At 46.5% G+C, this 17,055-nt stretch overlaps 1 protein-coding gene across 2 annotated transcripts in view; it reads left to right on the forward strand.

Annotated features, from left to right (window-relative positions):
- The first annotated feature begins 11,357 nt into the window (after window positions 1-11,357).
- ABCC10 (ATP binding cassette subfamily C member 10) overlaps window positions 11,358-17,055 on the forward strand; it is a 57,267-nt gene continuing 51,569 nt past the window's right edge. Inside the window, exon 1 of one of the 2 annotated variants that reach the window (XM_073628669.1) lies at window positions 11,358-11,475. The gene's annotated coding sequence lies outside the window, so the exon portion shown is untranslated. Of the gene's footprint in view, window positions 11,476-15,878; window positions 15,977-17,055 lie in introns of those variants that run through there. The other variant, XM_073628668.1, reaches the window with a different exon arrangement.

Raw genomic sequence — 17,055 nt, forward strand, 5'->3', positions numbered from 1 at the left:
AGTAGTAGGCAGTCCATATAGATGTATATATAAGTATATATATATGGACTGTCTACTACTTTTATTAAATTATTCAGTTATATACTTCTGACTGTTGCAGTCTGTTTCTCTGACATCCAGAGCGCTGGACTTTTTTTGTTTTTGTTTTCAACAAATTAAATAGGATTGGTCCCAGCACAGAACCCTGGGGAACCCCACTACCCACCCCTGACTATTCCGAGTACTCCCCATTTATCACCACCCTCTGAACTCTCCCTTGTAGCCAGTTTTCAATTCATGTACTCACCCTACGGTATGTGCCAATGGACCTTATTTTGTACAGTAAACGTTTATGGGGAACTGTGTCAAATGCTTTTGCAAAATCCAGATACACCACGTCTACGGGCCTTCCTTTATCTAGAAGGCAACTCACCTCATAGAAGGTTAATAGATTGGTTTGGCAAAAACGATTCTTCATGAATCCATGCTGATTACTGCTAATGATATCGTTCTTATTACTAAAATCTTGTATATAGTCCCTTATCATCCCCTCCAAGAGTTTACATACTATTGATGTTAGGCTAACTGGTCTGTAATTCCCAGGGATGTATTTTGGGCTCTTTTTAAATATTGGTGCTACATTGGCTTTTCTCAAATCAGCTGGTACCATTCCAGTCAGTAGACTGTCTATAAAAATTAGGAACAATGGTCTGGCATTTACTATACTGAGTGCCCTAAGTACCCCCGGGTGCAAGCCTGGTGATTTATTAATGTTAAGTTTCCCAAGTCTAATTTTAATTCTGTCCTCTGTTAACCATGGAGGTGCTTCCATGATGTGTCATGAGGATAAACACTGCAGTTTTGGTTACTGAAGCCCCCCGATTCCCTCGTGAATACTGAGGAGAAGAATAAATTCAATACCTTCGCCATCTCCCCATCCTTTGTAACCAGATGTCCTTCCTCATTCTTTATGGGGCCAATATGGTCTGTCCTCCCTTTTTTACTGTTTACATACTTAAAGAATTTCTTGGGATTTTTTTTGCTCTCCTCCCTTGTGTCTGGAGGCATGGGGCACACAGCGGGGCATGGGGCACACAGCGGGACACTGGGCACACAGCGGGGCTTGAGGCACACAGCGGGACACTGGGCACACAGCAGGGCATGAGGCATACAGGAGGGCACACAGCAGGGCACAGGGGCACTGGGCACACATCAGGACATGGGGCACACAGTAGGGCACATCGTGGGGCACACAACAGGGCACACAGCGGACATGGGGCACACATCAGGACATGGGGCACACAGCAGGGCAGGGAGCACACATCTGGACACAGGGAACACCAGAAGCAACTGGGGTGGACGGGAGGGAAGGAGGGGCCGGCGGGGAGCAGTGTGCCATGAGAGGTCTCAGCGCAGCATGGGGCACCAGCATGGCGTGTGTCTCCAGATCTCCTGGCTCTGTCCCGCCCCCTCCCCTGGCCACAGACAGAAGACGGAGCGGCCACTGCGGCCGTACTCCATTCGGCCGCTTGAGTTGCTCTGTCTGTGGCTGAGTGACAGTCCCCGCCTGGAGATCGCCTGGCGCTCGCTGGTGTCTGGGAGCCCGCAGTCAAATGTTGGAGACTTGAGAAGTCTGTATATGTGTGTGACCCGGCGCACAGCTGTAGCAGTAAAACTACTAGGGCAGTCAGCAAGTGGTAACTGACACTGTCAATGCTGTGCCCAAACAAAATGTATATCATTCTTTTCCCACAAATATTGCTTTCTTTTGGCGGTATTTGATCGCCACTGCGGTTTTTATTTCTTGCGCTATAAATGAAACGATTAAATATCTTCAGAAATTTTGGCCAAAATGTATTCTGCTACATGTCTTTGGTAAAAAAAAAATCCTAATAAGTGTATATTGAGTGGTTTGTGCGAAAGTTATAGTGTCTACGAATGACGGTATATATATTGTAACTTTTTTGTATACTTGTAATGGCGGCGTTCAGCGATTTATAGCAGGTCTGCGATAGTGTGACTGTCAAACTGACACTGGCGGGGAACTGGCTAACTGCCATTGACATCTCCAGTGACACTAATACAGTGATCAGTGCTAATAATATACACTGTCACTACTGACACTGGGCAGGAAGGGGTTAACATCAGGGGCAATCAAAGGGTTAACTGTGTGCCTAGCCAATGTTTATCTTTTCACTGTGTAGTGCTTTTACCCAGGGATAAGATGGTCGGAAGTGGCCCTTTGCCTTTATCCGGCCCTTGGGGGCACTATTCCTCCAACTCACATCAATGACAGGGCACTATTCCTCCCACTGTTACCAATGATGGAGCACTATTCCTCCCACTGTTACCAATGATGGAGCACTATTCCTCCCGCTGTTACCAACGATGGGGCACTATTCCTCCCACTGTTACCAATGATGAGGAACTATTAGTCCCACTGATACCAATGATGGGGCACTATTCCACCCACTGATACAAATGATGTGGCACTATTCCTCCCACTGATACCAATGATGGGGCACTATTCCTCCCACTGACACCGATGATGGGGCACTATTCCTCCCACTGACACCGATGATGGGGCCCTATTCCTCCCACTGACACCAATGATTGGGCACTATTCCTCCCACTGACACCAATGGTGGGGCACTATTCCTCCCACTGATACCAATGATTGGGCACTATTCCTCCCACTGACACCAATGATGGGGCACTATTCCTCCCACTGACACCAATGGTGGGGCACTATTCCTCCCACTGATACCAATGATTGGGCACTATTCCTCCCACTGACACCAATGATGGGGCACTATTCCTCCCACTGACACCAATGATGGGGCACTATTCCTCCCACTGACACCAATGATGGGGCACTATTCCTTCCACTGACACCAATGGTGGGGCACTATTCATTCCACTGACACCAATGATTGGGCACTATTCCTCCCACTGACACCAATGATGGGGCACTATTCCTCCCACTGATACCAATGATGGGGCACTATTCCTCCCACTGATACCAATGATGGGGCACTATTCTTCCCACTGATACCAATGATGGGTCACTATTCCTCCCACTGATACCAATGATGGGGAACTATTCCTCCCAGTGACACCAGTGGGGCACTATTCCTGACCCGCGGTGTAGCAGTAAAATTACAGCGTGACAAAATGTGTGTATTTCACCGCCATCTTGGTACACTCTTCCTGTAAAACACGTTTATTTTGCCATCCTAGAACACCCTTTCTGTAAAATGCAGGCACTCTGCTCCCCATCTTAGTACACCCTTTCTGTAAAAGTGGTTATTTGCCCCCATCTTGTTGGCCCTTTTCATATGGCACTGTTGGTTTTTTGCTGGCTCCCTGAAGGGCTTTGTGGGTTTCAATGGCTGGTGTCATAGCTGATCACATGTGCAGCCCCATGGCAACTGCAGATCAATGAGAGGCTAAGATGGCATCTTCCTTGGATGTAAAGAATTCATTGGAAGGCAGGTGAGACATCAGGGGTCACATTAAAGTGAACTTGTCACCCAAAAAAAATATATTACATTAGAGTCTTTTTGTCCCCCATGTGATAAAAATTAAAGTTTGTTGGAAAGTGTAAAAAAAACAAAAGCCCCCATTTTGCATTTTTCATGCATTTTACGTTTTGTGTTTTTGTGTCCCTTTAAAAACACTGTATATAGCTGGTTGCTAAGGAGCAGGCTGGGAAGGCGGGCCGCCGCGTCCTTAACAACAACCGAACCCGGGTTCCCTGCTGACAGCTGAATGTAAAATAAAGAAATGCTGGGTAAAAAATTTGTGAAAAAAGTGACATGCACTCCCCCCCCCCAAATCTATACCAGGCCCTACGGCTCTGTTATGGATTTGGAGGGGAATCCCACGCCAAGATTTTAAAAAAATGGCGTAGGGTTCCCCCCCCCAAATCTATACCAGACCCTTTTCTGAGCATGCAGCCCGGCAGGTCAGGAAAAGAAGAGGACGAGCCAACGCCCTCCCTCGAAACCATGCCAGGCCGCATGCCCTCAACATGGAGGAAGGGGTGCTTTGGGGCAGGGGGGGGCCCTGCTCCTTATGAACGAGCTATATACCATGTTTTTACCCACTTCAATACAGGCAGATTTTCAGCTTTCAGCGCTGTCACACTTTACAGCGGAGTTCCACCCAAAAATTGAACTTTTACTTTTTGGATTCATCCCCCCGTCCGGTGTCACATTTGGCACCTTTCAGGGGGGAGGAGGGAGCAGATACCTGTATAATACAGGTATTTGCTCCCACTTCCTGGCATAGATCACCGCGGCGCTTGCGGTGACCTACGCCGCTTCCGGCGCCTACACTGTCCCCCCCTGCTGTATTCTGGGAGACACACAGGTCCCAGAACACAGCAGGGACCTGAGAGGACGAGCAGCGCGACTCGCGCATGCGCAGTAGGGAACCAGGAAGTGAAGCCGCACGGCTTCACTTTCTTATTCCCTTACTGAGGATGGCGGCGGCAGCAGCCGAGAGTCGATAGACGGATCGGCTTTGGCTGCCGAGATCGCAGGCTCCTTGGACAGGTAAGTGTCCATATATTAAAAGTCAGCAGCTGCAGTATTTGTAGCTGCTGGCTTTTAATTTTTTTTTTTTCGGCGGACCTCCGCTTTAAATGACAATTGCGCGGTCATGCAACACTGTACCCAAATGAAATTTTTATCATTTTGTTCCCACAAATAGAGCTTTCTTTTGGTGGTGTTTGAGCACCACTGGGGTTTTTATTTTTTGCTAAACAAATAAAAAAAGACTGAAAATTTTGAAAAAAAAATGTTTTTCTTTGTTTCCGTTATAAAATTTTGAAAATACAGTAAAACCTTGGTTTGAGAGTAACTTGGTTTGAGAGCGTTTTGCTAGACAAGCAACATTTTTGAATAAATTTTGACTTGATATACAAGCGATGTCTTGATATAAGAGTAGCGTCATGTCAGAACTGAGTATAAAAACGAACAGAGGCGCCTCTAAGTGTAGCATTATGGTTACATTTAATGAAGGTACAACATTTAGCAACTCACATGGTTGATGATTAAAAGAAATGGAAGGATAAGGAAAAATTGACTTTAACAGCACGTATATATACGTTTCTATACATGCCGTTAAAGACCATTTTTCCTTATCCTTCAATTTCTGTATATTAGGATGTGGCACTTTGGTATTTAGGGTGTTATTGCCACCCTAGGGCATAGCAATCAAACTTTTCTCTGATGAATAAAAGAGGCACATCTAAGGCATCCAGGGTAAGACTGTCCATCCTCCTCACCACCATCGACGTCATCCCTTCCACGCTGTGCGCCTCGCTTTCAAATCGCTCTACTGCAGGGTGGTCTTCCTGGTCACGATTGCAGACTGACAGCATTGAGAGCCAGCAGTGCGGAGGACAGTCTATGTGGACAGCTTGACCCCGGATGCCTCCATATTTAGATGTGCCTGTTTTAATCATCAACCATGTGAGTTGCTAAATGTTTTACCTTCATTAATTTTAACTATATTGCTACACTTAGAGGCACCTCTCTTCTCTTTTATACTCTGGAGCTCCTGATGGATTTTGCTTCTTATCCCCTTGTGGAGGCTTCCATTTGTGGATGGACATTTTATGGTTACACAACCGGGTCACATTGCTAAAATCTTTTCATATAGAGTATAAACTGAAGACTTTATGAATCAATGGTTGTGGAACGAATCATTTGAGTTTCCATTATTTCTTATGGGGAAATTCGGTTTGATATACAAGCGCTTTGGATTACAAGCCTGTTTCCGGAACAAATTATGCTTGCAATCCAAGGTTTTATTGTAAGTAAGTTTTTCCTTCACTGATGGGCACAGATGAGGCTGCACTGAAGTTTCTCCTTCACTGATGGGCACTGATGAGGCTTCACTGATGGGCACTGATGAGCACTGATGAGGTGGCACTAATGAGGTGGCACTGATGAAGTGGCACTGATGATGAGACATTAATTTGCTGCACTGATGGGCACTGATAGGGGGCATTGATGGGCACTGATGTGCAGCACTAATGGGCATTGATAGGTGCCACTGATAGGCGACACTGATGGGCACTGAAAGGCCGCACTGATGGGCAGATATAGGTGGCACTGATGAGCACTGACAGATGGCTCTGATAGGCAGCACTGATGAGGAGGCACTGGCAGGCATTACTCATGGGCACTGATTGGCACCGCTAATGGGCACTGATTGGCACCTCTAATGGGTACTGATTGGAAACCTTGGTGGTCATGGGTGGGCATACCTGGTGGTCCTGGTGGGCACGGGTTCACATCCTCGGGGGGAGGGGGCTGCACTGATAATCAATCAGTGCAGATCCCCCCTTTCAGGAGAGCAGCCAATCGGCTCTGTCATCTGCGTCTGTCAGCTCGAATGGAGGAAAAGCCGATACACGACTCTTCCTGTTTACGCTGTGATCAGCTGTGATTGTACACAGCTGATCACATGGTAAAGAGCCTACATCAGCGACCCCTACAAGATCGAGCATAGCCTCTCTGTATTCTTGCAGGTCATCAAGGGTAGATTCCCCTTCATCACCAAACACAAAAACATTTGTAAGGCTCTCCCACAGCAATCCAGGGCCGCCAAAGATATATCCCTCCAGAGAGCATTCTGTTGTCTCCCCTAAATTTTCCTGCTCTGCATGCCATTGCAGAGCCCGATATCGATTATCCAGCTATATCTCCTGCTGGACCAGCCTATCCAACTCAGTCACCCATTGCACCTGGGGCCGCTCTCCCAGAAATGGCATCCGCAAATCCCGTTGGTCACTGGCCCATTGCTCTGGGGTTGGAAAGCACTTGCACAACCCTGCTGTATACCAGCAACCTGGAGGGCTCCAATCCATAGCCCTCCTCGAATCTGCTACCTGATCTCTAGGTATTCATCCACAGACACAGTCCTGGTGTATGCTGAAAGGACGATCTGCAGCAGCCCCGGGATCTCTGACGCTGGGTCCATATCCCCGCTGAGGTAACTGAAGTCTGCTATCCTGATTTAAGGCCCCGTTGGTGCCACCAAATGTGACGGACTCTGTACACCCTGTTGGGTATCTCCGCCAAGAAGCTGCTTCCCAAGCTCTGGAACACGAGACCAGTGGATCTGGCTAAGTTACCCCAAGAACCAGGCAATACCAGTTTTGGAGTAAAGCAGAATAATTGTTTATTTGAACAAAGGCACACAGAGATATACACTCAGAGGACAATCGCCCCTTCTTTGCATAATGACAAACAGGCGGGGTAAACTTTACCTCCACCAGTAGCATGACACAGGTGTATTCAACTTTCCAATAGTAGACCGTCTTTGGGAGTGGCTGCTGGAGAAATCCCCCCCTTCTCACAGCTAATCCACACAGACATATACATCCCATAATAGGTTGCTCTCAAGGCAGACACAAACAATAGAACAATAGGATACAGCCACACCTCAGACAATCTAGTAAAAGTATATAACAGTCCCAAGTGCAAGAGCCCCCTTCCTTCTTCAAACCACACATATAGAATCCAGAATAACAGGGGTAAAAGGAAATGCTGAGTCCGGTGTGGTTGTACGGTGAGTCGGGTTAGGCAGACCCGACTGGGGTTCTTGGTCACCCTGTGTCCCTAATAGACACAGGATTACTTACACATAGGGGAGCTGGACAAGGAGTTTCCAGAGCTCTCCAAGGTAAGCTGGGTTCCACAAGCCCCCATCCAAAAGTGACTCCCGTCACAACCCTCTCCCAAGGAGATCAGGCACGTCAGCCAATCATCATCCTGAGAGTCCAGCATGCAGAACCAACACACCCTAAAGGGGCTCTGATCTATAAGATTATGGAAGAGACCTTTCCAGACAAGAGCAGAACATGGAAAGCAACATCACTCTTCTCCACTAGGATGAAAATGACTACACGTTCAATGCTGGTAACTCCTTCAGAGTGGTCATTGGTCTCTTAGAGGTCTCCCTCGCTAGTCTCCTTCATTGGTTTCCCTTTTGGTGGTCTCTCTTATTAGTCTCATTATTAGTGTTCCCTCACTGGTCATCTTCTTGGTGGCCTCCCTCACTAGTCTTCCTCTTTGGTGGCCTCCATCAATAGTCTCCTCTTTGGTGGCCTTTCTCACTAGTCTTCCTTTTTAGTGGCCTCCATCACTAGACTCCTCTTTGGTGGCCTCCATCACTAGTCTCCTCCTTGGTGGCCTCCCTCACTAGTTTTCCTCTTTCATTAGTCCTATTCTTGGTGACCTCTGTCTTCTATAAGAAGCTTTGGCAATGACACTGACTTATCACAATCACCACTGCTCTGCCACACTGACCAACGTGATACCAAGAATCGTCCTGGCAGTGCAAAACACCCGAAAGGGCCTTTGACCCATGAGAACATGGAAGGGAATTTCCCAGACAAGATCCCATGTCTAGGGATTTCACCAAAGGGCCCTTCTCCAAATTCTGTTCGATCCATAGGAGCCCTCCATATGTTCTTCAGCCAGACATCCTTGCTTCTGTGATCAGAAGAAAGGCCACACCGCAATAATGGGTCCTCTCTAAAAAGTGTTTTGAGGTGGAGTCAATCTCAAGTAGGTTGTCCTAGAAGACATTTGCAAAAATCTCAATTTTGCTACTAGTGACAGCCATGACATGCATGAAAATGGTCATTTGTGGTTTATTTGCAGAATTGACAATCAGCCACTGACTTACCCCACAAGGCTTTGAATCTGCAACTCGGCACAGCTTTGAACAGAGAGGGGAAAAGTAAGGTTTCTGTTATGTCATCCCCTCTGCCCTCTGTGTGACTTTCCTGTATGACAGTGTCACCAGAACAGAAAGTGAGGGGGGATCCTTCTGATGGGGACACAGCAAAATATACCAGAAAGAGGTTTTTCACAACTCCACCCAGAACAAAAAAAAACACTTATGCATATCTCCCAACTTTTTAAAATGGGAATGAGGGACACCTATAAGCAAAAGTATGTAGTCATAGTACATACCCCCCTGCCATGCCCCCCTTAAAGGAGAATACAAAGAAATTTATCCCAACAAGGACTTTATAGATAGATAGGGGGAGGGTCTGAGTAAGAAAAAGACGCATTATTATAGTAATTAATTTAAAAAGTATGACAAAAGTTTATTGGTTACAATCAATTAAAATGTTCCCAAAGGTGGGGATATAAATACATAAAAATCGCAACATGATTCGACATATATGCAAAAGCACCCTGATCATGAGTTAAGCTGGAGCACCAAACCAGCCTACATGGAGTAAAAGGCCACCAGGATTGCGAAGGAGTTCACAGCTGGACCCGAACCCAACGCGTTTCGGAAATGTTATGTAATTTTTCTTCCTCAGGGGAGAGTATAAGGGTGCAATATATCTACAAAAGTAATCATCATGGGTATAAATAACAGATGTGTTAGTAGTACGTTCCAGCAGCATATCCAGACCGGCTTAGCATACCAGAGGTAGATGCATCTAAGGAGACTAACTCAGTGCAACATGCGGGGGACCTTAACAAGTAAGATACAAGTGTATCACCTCTCATGCAAAAGGAGGGTAAGCAAGTTGTGGAGAGATGTCCATTCCCCTTGTCTGGAGCTGATGGAGAACCATCCGATGATTCTCCATCAGTAGTATGTTACTGTCATGAATCTGCAGTAATACCTCCATGCCCTGTCTGTCTGCTTACCTCTGGTCTGTGCATCAGCCGTAGGGCCTGCACTCTCACACCTGCATGGTTAAGTAATCTCCCCTCAGCGTGCCTCCACCCTAGCCTCTACAGGATACACTATTTAACACCGTGCTGTCCAAGCCTGCCTTGCCTGAGCAATATTGGGGGTTATTTACTAAAGGAAAATCCACTTTGCACTGCAACTGCACTTAAAAGTGCACTGAAAGTGCACTTGGAAGTAAAGTCGCTGTAGATCCGAGGGGGACATGCAAGGAAAATAAAAAACAGCATTTGGCCTCCTGTGTGCTTCCTCCCATGTGCTCTACGTCTATTTCTGTTTACCGGTCTTTGCTTATTCTGTGACCATCCCCGCCTGCTTGATACCCCGACCTTTAGCGTGTTCTTTGTCTATCCTTGTCTGCTAGTTGCCCCGACCTTTGGCTTATCTCCTGACTATCCCTTGTTGTCCTGGACTGCTGCTTCCTCTCTATCCTCCAGTAGCCTACCATGAGCATGAGCTTGGAAACCCTGGGGGCCGCGACCTGGAGCCAGTTGCAGTGCAGTCCATCCTCACCACTAGAGGCTCTGGTGAACACCTGCTGGCTCTTAGACTCCACGCCCTGGGGAATCTTATGCTTTAGCTCCCAGTAGGATCCGTGTTGGTGCTCCAGTGGACCTACTTTCCAGAATGACCCAGAGTTCCATCCGCAGCAGTCAGCCATAGGGTCCACTACCTTAGTGGTGTACTCCTGACCCCAATGGTGTGCATCTGTCATCTGGCCTCTGGTGACCTGACAGTTAGTAGTATGTTCCAATGCTGGAACATACTACTAACATACATCTGTTATTTATACCCATGATGATTACTTTTGTAGATGTATTGCACCCTCATCCTCTCCCCCGAGGAAGGAAAATTACATAACATTTCTGAAACGCGTTGGGATCGGGGCCAGCTGTGAACACTTTCACAACCCCAGTGGTCTTTTATTCCATGTAGGCCAGTTTGGTGCTCTAGCTTACCTCATGATCAAGGTGCTTTTGCATATATGTTGAATCATGTTGTGATTTTTATGTATATATATATCCCCACCTTTGGGAACATTTTTATTGATTGTAACCAATAAACTTTTGTCGTACTTTAATTAATTACTATTATTACGCTTCTTTATCTTACTCACACCCTCCCCCTATCTGTCTATAAAGTCCTTGTTGGGGTTAAATTTCTTTGTAGTCCCTATTTGGGATGTTGACAGATTCAGTGGGCTCTTAGTGGTCTATCAAGTTCTTCCTTTTGTATAGCCCTTAAAGGAAAATTGTACAAAGAATATAACTGGTTAAAACCACAAGTGCTTTTTTACCACTTCTATTCCTTTACTGTATATTGGGTTTTGGAATTTACAAATGCAGCAATTTAGAAATTGGATGAGAGGTTTAGCACTGGGAAACACTTTTTGATAGATAAGTAGTGCATTTTATATACAATTATATAGATCAAACCAAAATGAGGGACAATTGAGGAGGAAAGAGGGGCAGGGGACTTTTTTCCACATGAAGGACAGTCCCTCGAAATCAGGGACAGTTGGGAGCTATGCTTATGGCTGGTATTGACCATGCCTACTGCTGAGCCAGCCCCATTCAGGCCAGAGAGGTGAGTGAGTCACCACTTGGCACCTGAATCTTCCCTGATGTAGATATAATATTTAGTACAAAGATCACAGCTCTGAGACATTCATAAGAGAACAACCGAGCCACTGAGAGCCAACACACAGGTACCGGGCGTCAACTACCAGACATCGAGACACTGTGTCACCATATACAGGTAACAGGGCCTAAACTGCCAAATACCAAGATACCCCACCACTATATACAGGTACTGGGGCCCAAACTGCCAGATATCAAGACACCCCACCACCATACACAGGTACTGGGGCCCAAACTGCCAGATATCAAGACACCCCACCACCATATACAGGTACTGGAGCCCAAATTGCCAGCTATTAAGACACTCCACCTCCATACACAGGTACTGGGGCCCAAACTGACAGATATCAAAACACCCCACCACCATATACAGGTACTGGGGCCCAAACTGCCAGATATCAAGACACCCCACCACCATACACAGGTACTGGGCCCAAATTGCCAGCTATTAAGACACTCCACCTCCATACACAGGTACCAGGGTCCCAACTGCCAGATATCAAGACGCTGCTCCACAATATACAGGTACTGGGGCCCCATTCGCCAAATAACAGGAACTTCCACAACCATATACAGGTACTGGGGTCTCTACTACCAAATATCAAGACACTCCTCCACAATATACAGGTACTGGGGCCCCAACCGCCAAATATACAGGTACTGGGGCCCCAACCGCCAACCATATACAGGTGATGGGGTCCCTACTACCAGATATCAAGACACTCCACCAACATACACAGGTAACGGGGGCCTAAACTGTCAAATTTCAAGACACTCCATTGCCAGCAGGAAAGACACTCCACCACCATACACAGGTACCAGGGTCCCAACTGCAAGATATCAAGACACTCCACAACTATATATAGGTATTGGGGCCCCAACTGCTAGATAACAGGACCTTCTACAACCATATACAGATACTGGGACTCCAAGTGCCAGATATTAAGACACTCTGCCAACGTATACAGGTACTGGGACCCCAACTGCCACATTTTAAGACACTCTACCACCATATACAGGTACCAGGGGTCCAAACTGCCAAATATCAAGACACTTCACCACTATTTACAATTACCAAGGCCCCAACTGGCAGATATTGAGACACTCTGCCACCATATACAGGTACTAGGGCCCCGACTGCTATATATCAAGACACTTCACCGCCGTATACAGATACCAGGGTCCCAACTGCCAGCTATCAAAACACTCCACCACTATATGCAGTTACCAGGGCCTCAACTGTCAGTGTTCCATGATTTTTAGCCATCAGATACACGTACTCGGGCAAATTGAATGGAGATCTGTACTCTGACTCAGATATTCCAGGACTTTATCATTGTATTTAAGCAGTTTTTGGCTTTATGCTCACAATCATTGTCTTGCTTGAAGACAAATCTTCTCTCTTGGCTCATGTTTCTTGTTGTTTGGATGAAGTTTTCTTCAGGATTTTCTGGCAGTTTTCTGCATTCATTTGTCCCGTCTACTAAGCTGGGCCTGAGGGGGAGTCTCTCTTTCTAAAGAAACACATGCACCACTCCACTTAGCAGTGCCAGGACCCAGGTACTCCCACTGCCAGTGACTACCTGGGTCCTGGCCCTGCTGATTTAGTGGTGCATGTGTTTCCCCCCAGGCCAAGCCCAGGTGTATAGAGTGGCAGTGGGAGTACCTGGGTCCTGGCCCTGTGGCATGACACACATGTTTCTTTGGTTCAGTGTTAGAGCCGGTGGGGGACAGATGCAGCATCCACCTAGGTAAGTATGATTCTGAAAAACCCATTCCCATACTTCTCTTTTAACATTTTTTACTCAGGGGTGCAGAGTTTGCTAAGCATCACCATTTGTGATACTCACATATTGAATTAATTGGGACCAAGCAGCAACCCGCATGCAATTGCGGTGTGGTAGTGCAGCATTATAGGGTTAAAGTGTTACTAAACCCAAAACAGTAAAATCAGTTTGTATATGCAGTAAAGCATGCTTGTTATACTCGCTGTGGAACCTAAGGGGTTAATCCTCCGCATTGTGTTAAAAGTCAGTTTGATCTCGTCTTCTCTTATCCTCCCCTTCTTCCACAGTCCCCAACCTATCTGCTGATAGTACAGAGCCTTGGGGGCACTCTGCACTTGCACATTTTGGTAGAGAGTTTGATCAGCACATGTGATCAGCACAGAGCCAACCAGCACTGTCCAGACAGAGGGTCAGGGGTCCTGCAGCCTCATAGGTTAATCAAGGGAGAATAAAAAACGCCTCCTACAAGCTTTTAACCAGACACTGATAGAAGTCATAAGACTGCTATATATTGTTGATGAGAAAAGATATTTAGCAGTTTATATTTACTAAAACTATTGCATTTCCATGTTCTGTGTACTGTGGGAGACCAGATATAGTGACTGCAGGTTTCTGGGTTTAGTAACACTTTAAATCAGGAGGTGAGGAAGCGATATGACAACCTCCTCACCGCCTGCCAAATTCCCTCTGGAGATCCCTGTGACTGGAAGGAGAACCTGAGATAGTTACAGCAGGGATTTCTGTCGTTCCTGGCCTGGAGTGAAGAACAGCTGCATGGCTCCCGGGGTTTGCAGTGTGCAGCGCTAACACAGGAAGAAGTTGGCTGGGTAGCATAGTGGCTGGAGGTGCTGGACGTCTTCCAGACAACGTTCTCCTGCCAGAACTGGGCTTTTCCGCTGTATCATTCAGCTCCTTGGGCTCCCTTCCTCCAGTTCTTGCAGCTCTCTGTCAGATCTGTCAGCGTGCCTCTCTGAGCCACTGAGGAAGCCAACAGGCTCAGACAGGCATGCTGACAGTGGAGGCATCTTGGGCCAGACAGGGACAGCCAAAGGGCCAGATGTGGCCCTGGGGCTGCAATTTGCCCAGATCTGGTTTACAAACTGATCTGATGCACAGTAATTCACCTGTCAGCTGGTCAGTACTTATTTCTTTGTACAGTTTGTGAAGTTTTTTAGTTTCACTCCACAGTGTACTGGATTTGTCACATGTATGGATATTCATTCATCGGCTATCATTTCCTTCAGCATTTGGCAGCCAGTCACCTTTGGGGCTTGATGCTTTATGATCACATTTGTGCTTGATTTTTCCTGTTGTTGCATTTTAGACCATGGGGGTTATTCACGAAAGGCAAATCCACTTTGCACTTGGAAGTGCAGTCGCTCTAAATCTAAGGGGTAGATCTGAAATGAGGGGAAGCTCTGCTGATTTTATCATCCAATCGTGTGCAAGCTAAAATGCTGTTTTTTATTTTCCTTGCATGTCCCCCTCGGATCTACAGCGGCTGCTGTACCCCCATGCTTTGCTGGGGTTTTTCGCCTTCCTCTGGATCAACTTTAGGTACAGGATTGTGTATATGGGATTGTATTTTTATTTTTATTTTTTTTGGTTGAACTTGATAAACTTGTGTCTTTTTCAACCTGATTAACTGTGTAACTATGTATTAGTCTCCCTCTTAGTGGTCTCTCTCCAGTACTTTCCTGAACATACCAGTACACACCAGTACATAGCAGCATACATTATTACTTACCAGTAAGCACCAGTGCATACAGGAATACACCAATATATACTTACTTGAATATACAGAACACAGGTACATAACAGTTTACATCAGTACATACAGGTATACTGTGGTATTTACCAGTACATATCAGCATACGTGATTAGATATTAGCATAAATCGGTATATAACAGTACATAGCAACATACATGTCATTTCATATCAGTATACACAAGTACTTATAGAGGTACAGTTCAGGACATATCAACACACAACATTACATACCAAAACAAATCACTACATACCAGTACCTACCACTGTCCAGCATACACTAGAGCATATCTAAACATACCATTGCCCCCCCCCCAGTACATACCAGTAGAGCTGGAGGGCAGGCTTGGCATATGACAAGCATTTTCATTATTTTTAAACATTCAGCTTTCATTAAATTAATCCCTGGTGATCCTGCCATGAAGGTCCTTGTTCAGGGCACTTCCTGTTATTGGGTGGCAACACTCTGTCCCTGTCTCCCAATTGTTCTCCTGAGGTGTCACCCCGTCCACACAGGCTTCTAATGGAGATTACAAGTGGCCATTTCAATACACATGACGGCAGGCATGGTTCACTGTTGTCACGCCATGAAATGCCATGCAGACTTTGCTGGGGTGCAAAATGTCTGCAAAGAGGCTGCCGGAGATCGGCGTCACCAATATGTAACAAGGGGTGGAAAAAAGTTCGAACAATAATTTTATATATATTTTTTTATACATTTAAATTATTTATAGAAAAAAAATATTTAAAAAAATATATAACAATTTAAAAATATATTTAAAAAAATGACAATTCTTTATAATAAACAGAGACAGAGCATGCAAAAATGACAGCCAGTTGATGTTTACAGTTCCCAGTCATCGCACACACTGACCTCCGCCCTCTAGAGGTCGCCTATCATTTCGCAGCTCCCTTTCTCACTCCTGGGCCGCTCTGTACTTGGCTCCTCTCTATGGTTAGCCACATGTCCGTGCGTTTTCCTGTCCCCGGGAAACATCCCCTCTATGATTGGTTCCGCTTCCCGATGATGCTCTTTCGGCTCTTTTGGCAGGAAGGGGAGTGAGGTGAGGGTACACCAGCAGGGGGTGGGGGGGTTTCTCAGCACACAGACAGTTTTATCTGTTGAATTTCGGCCAGTCCCAACTTATGTCTAGCTCCACGCTAATGGGAGGTAGAATCCTATCTCTTGCTGCACTTCCAGTTTTGATTTGCATACAAATTCATTCTGACAATGTCTAATACATCCCAAAGCCCAGTTCCAGGCTACATTACAGTTTGAGGTGGATTGGAGAAGCATAGGGCCTCGGTTAGGTTCTTACTGCTGTCCCCACCGGAGAGATTTCCCCCTCACTTCCTGTTTTAATGATGGCTGCCAGGCAGAACAGGAAGAGGAGAGAAATCTCTTCCGATAGACTGCAGGTCCAACCTTCCCTGCCCCCATTCCAAAGTGACAAGAAGATTTGGCTGGAGTCAGGCTCCGATATAGGACATGAAGCACAGGAAGTCATGGTCCAGGCCGTATAATAACCATATAATACCTTATAGTGTCATGGCCGCCTATGAGCAGTAGAGATGGGCTCGGGCGTGTTCAAAATTCCACGTGCCCGATCCCGCCAGGAAGCCGACACCGCACACGGCTAATCACAGGCAGGGAGACTTTTCCCGGCTGACAGCTTCACAAGTCGGCAAATGTCTCACTTAGACCCCTATTCACACTGGGGCGGGGGTGGCATCGGTGGTAAAGCGGCGCCATTTATAGCGCCGCTATTTGGCCGCTAGCGGGGCTGTTTTAACCCCCGCTAGCGGCCGAGAAAGGGTTAAAACCCACCGCAAAGCGCTGCTACAGCAGCGCTATACCGGCAGTATAGCCGCGCTGCCCCATTGATTTCAATGAGCAGGAGCGGTGTATACACCGCTCCTTCACCGCTCCAAAGTTGCTGCTAGCAGGACTTTTTTTTAGCGTCCTGCCAGCGCACCGCTCCAGTGTGAAAGTCCTCGGGGCTTTCACATTGGAGAGACAGCAGCGGCTGTTTCAGGGCACTTTGCAGGTGCTATTTTTAGCACAATAGCGCCTGCAAAGCGCCCCAGCGTGAAAGGGGTCTTAGGGTTGCCACCTTTTCTTTCAGCAAAAACTGAACACTAG

This window comes from Aquarana catesbeiana, linkage group LG04 (assembly GCF_042186555.1).
Source record: "Aquarana catesbeiana isolate 2022-GZ linkage group LG04, ASM4218655v1, whole genome shotgun sequence".
NCBI lineage: Eukaryota > Metazoa > Chordata > Amphibia > Anura > Ranidae > Aquarana > Aquarana catesbeiana.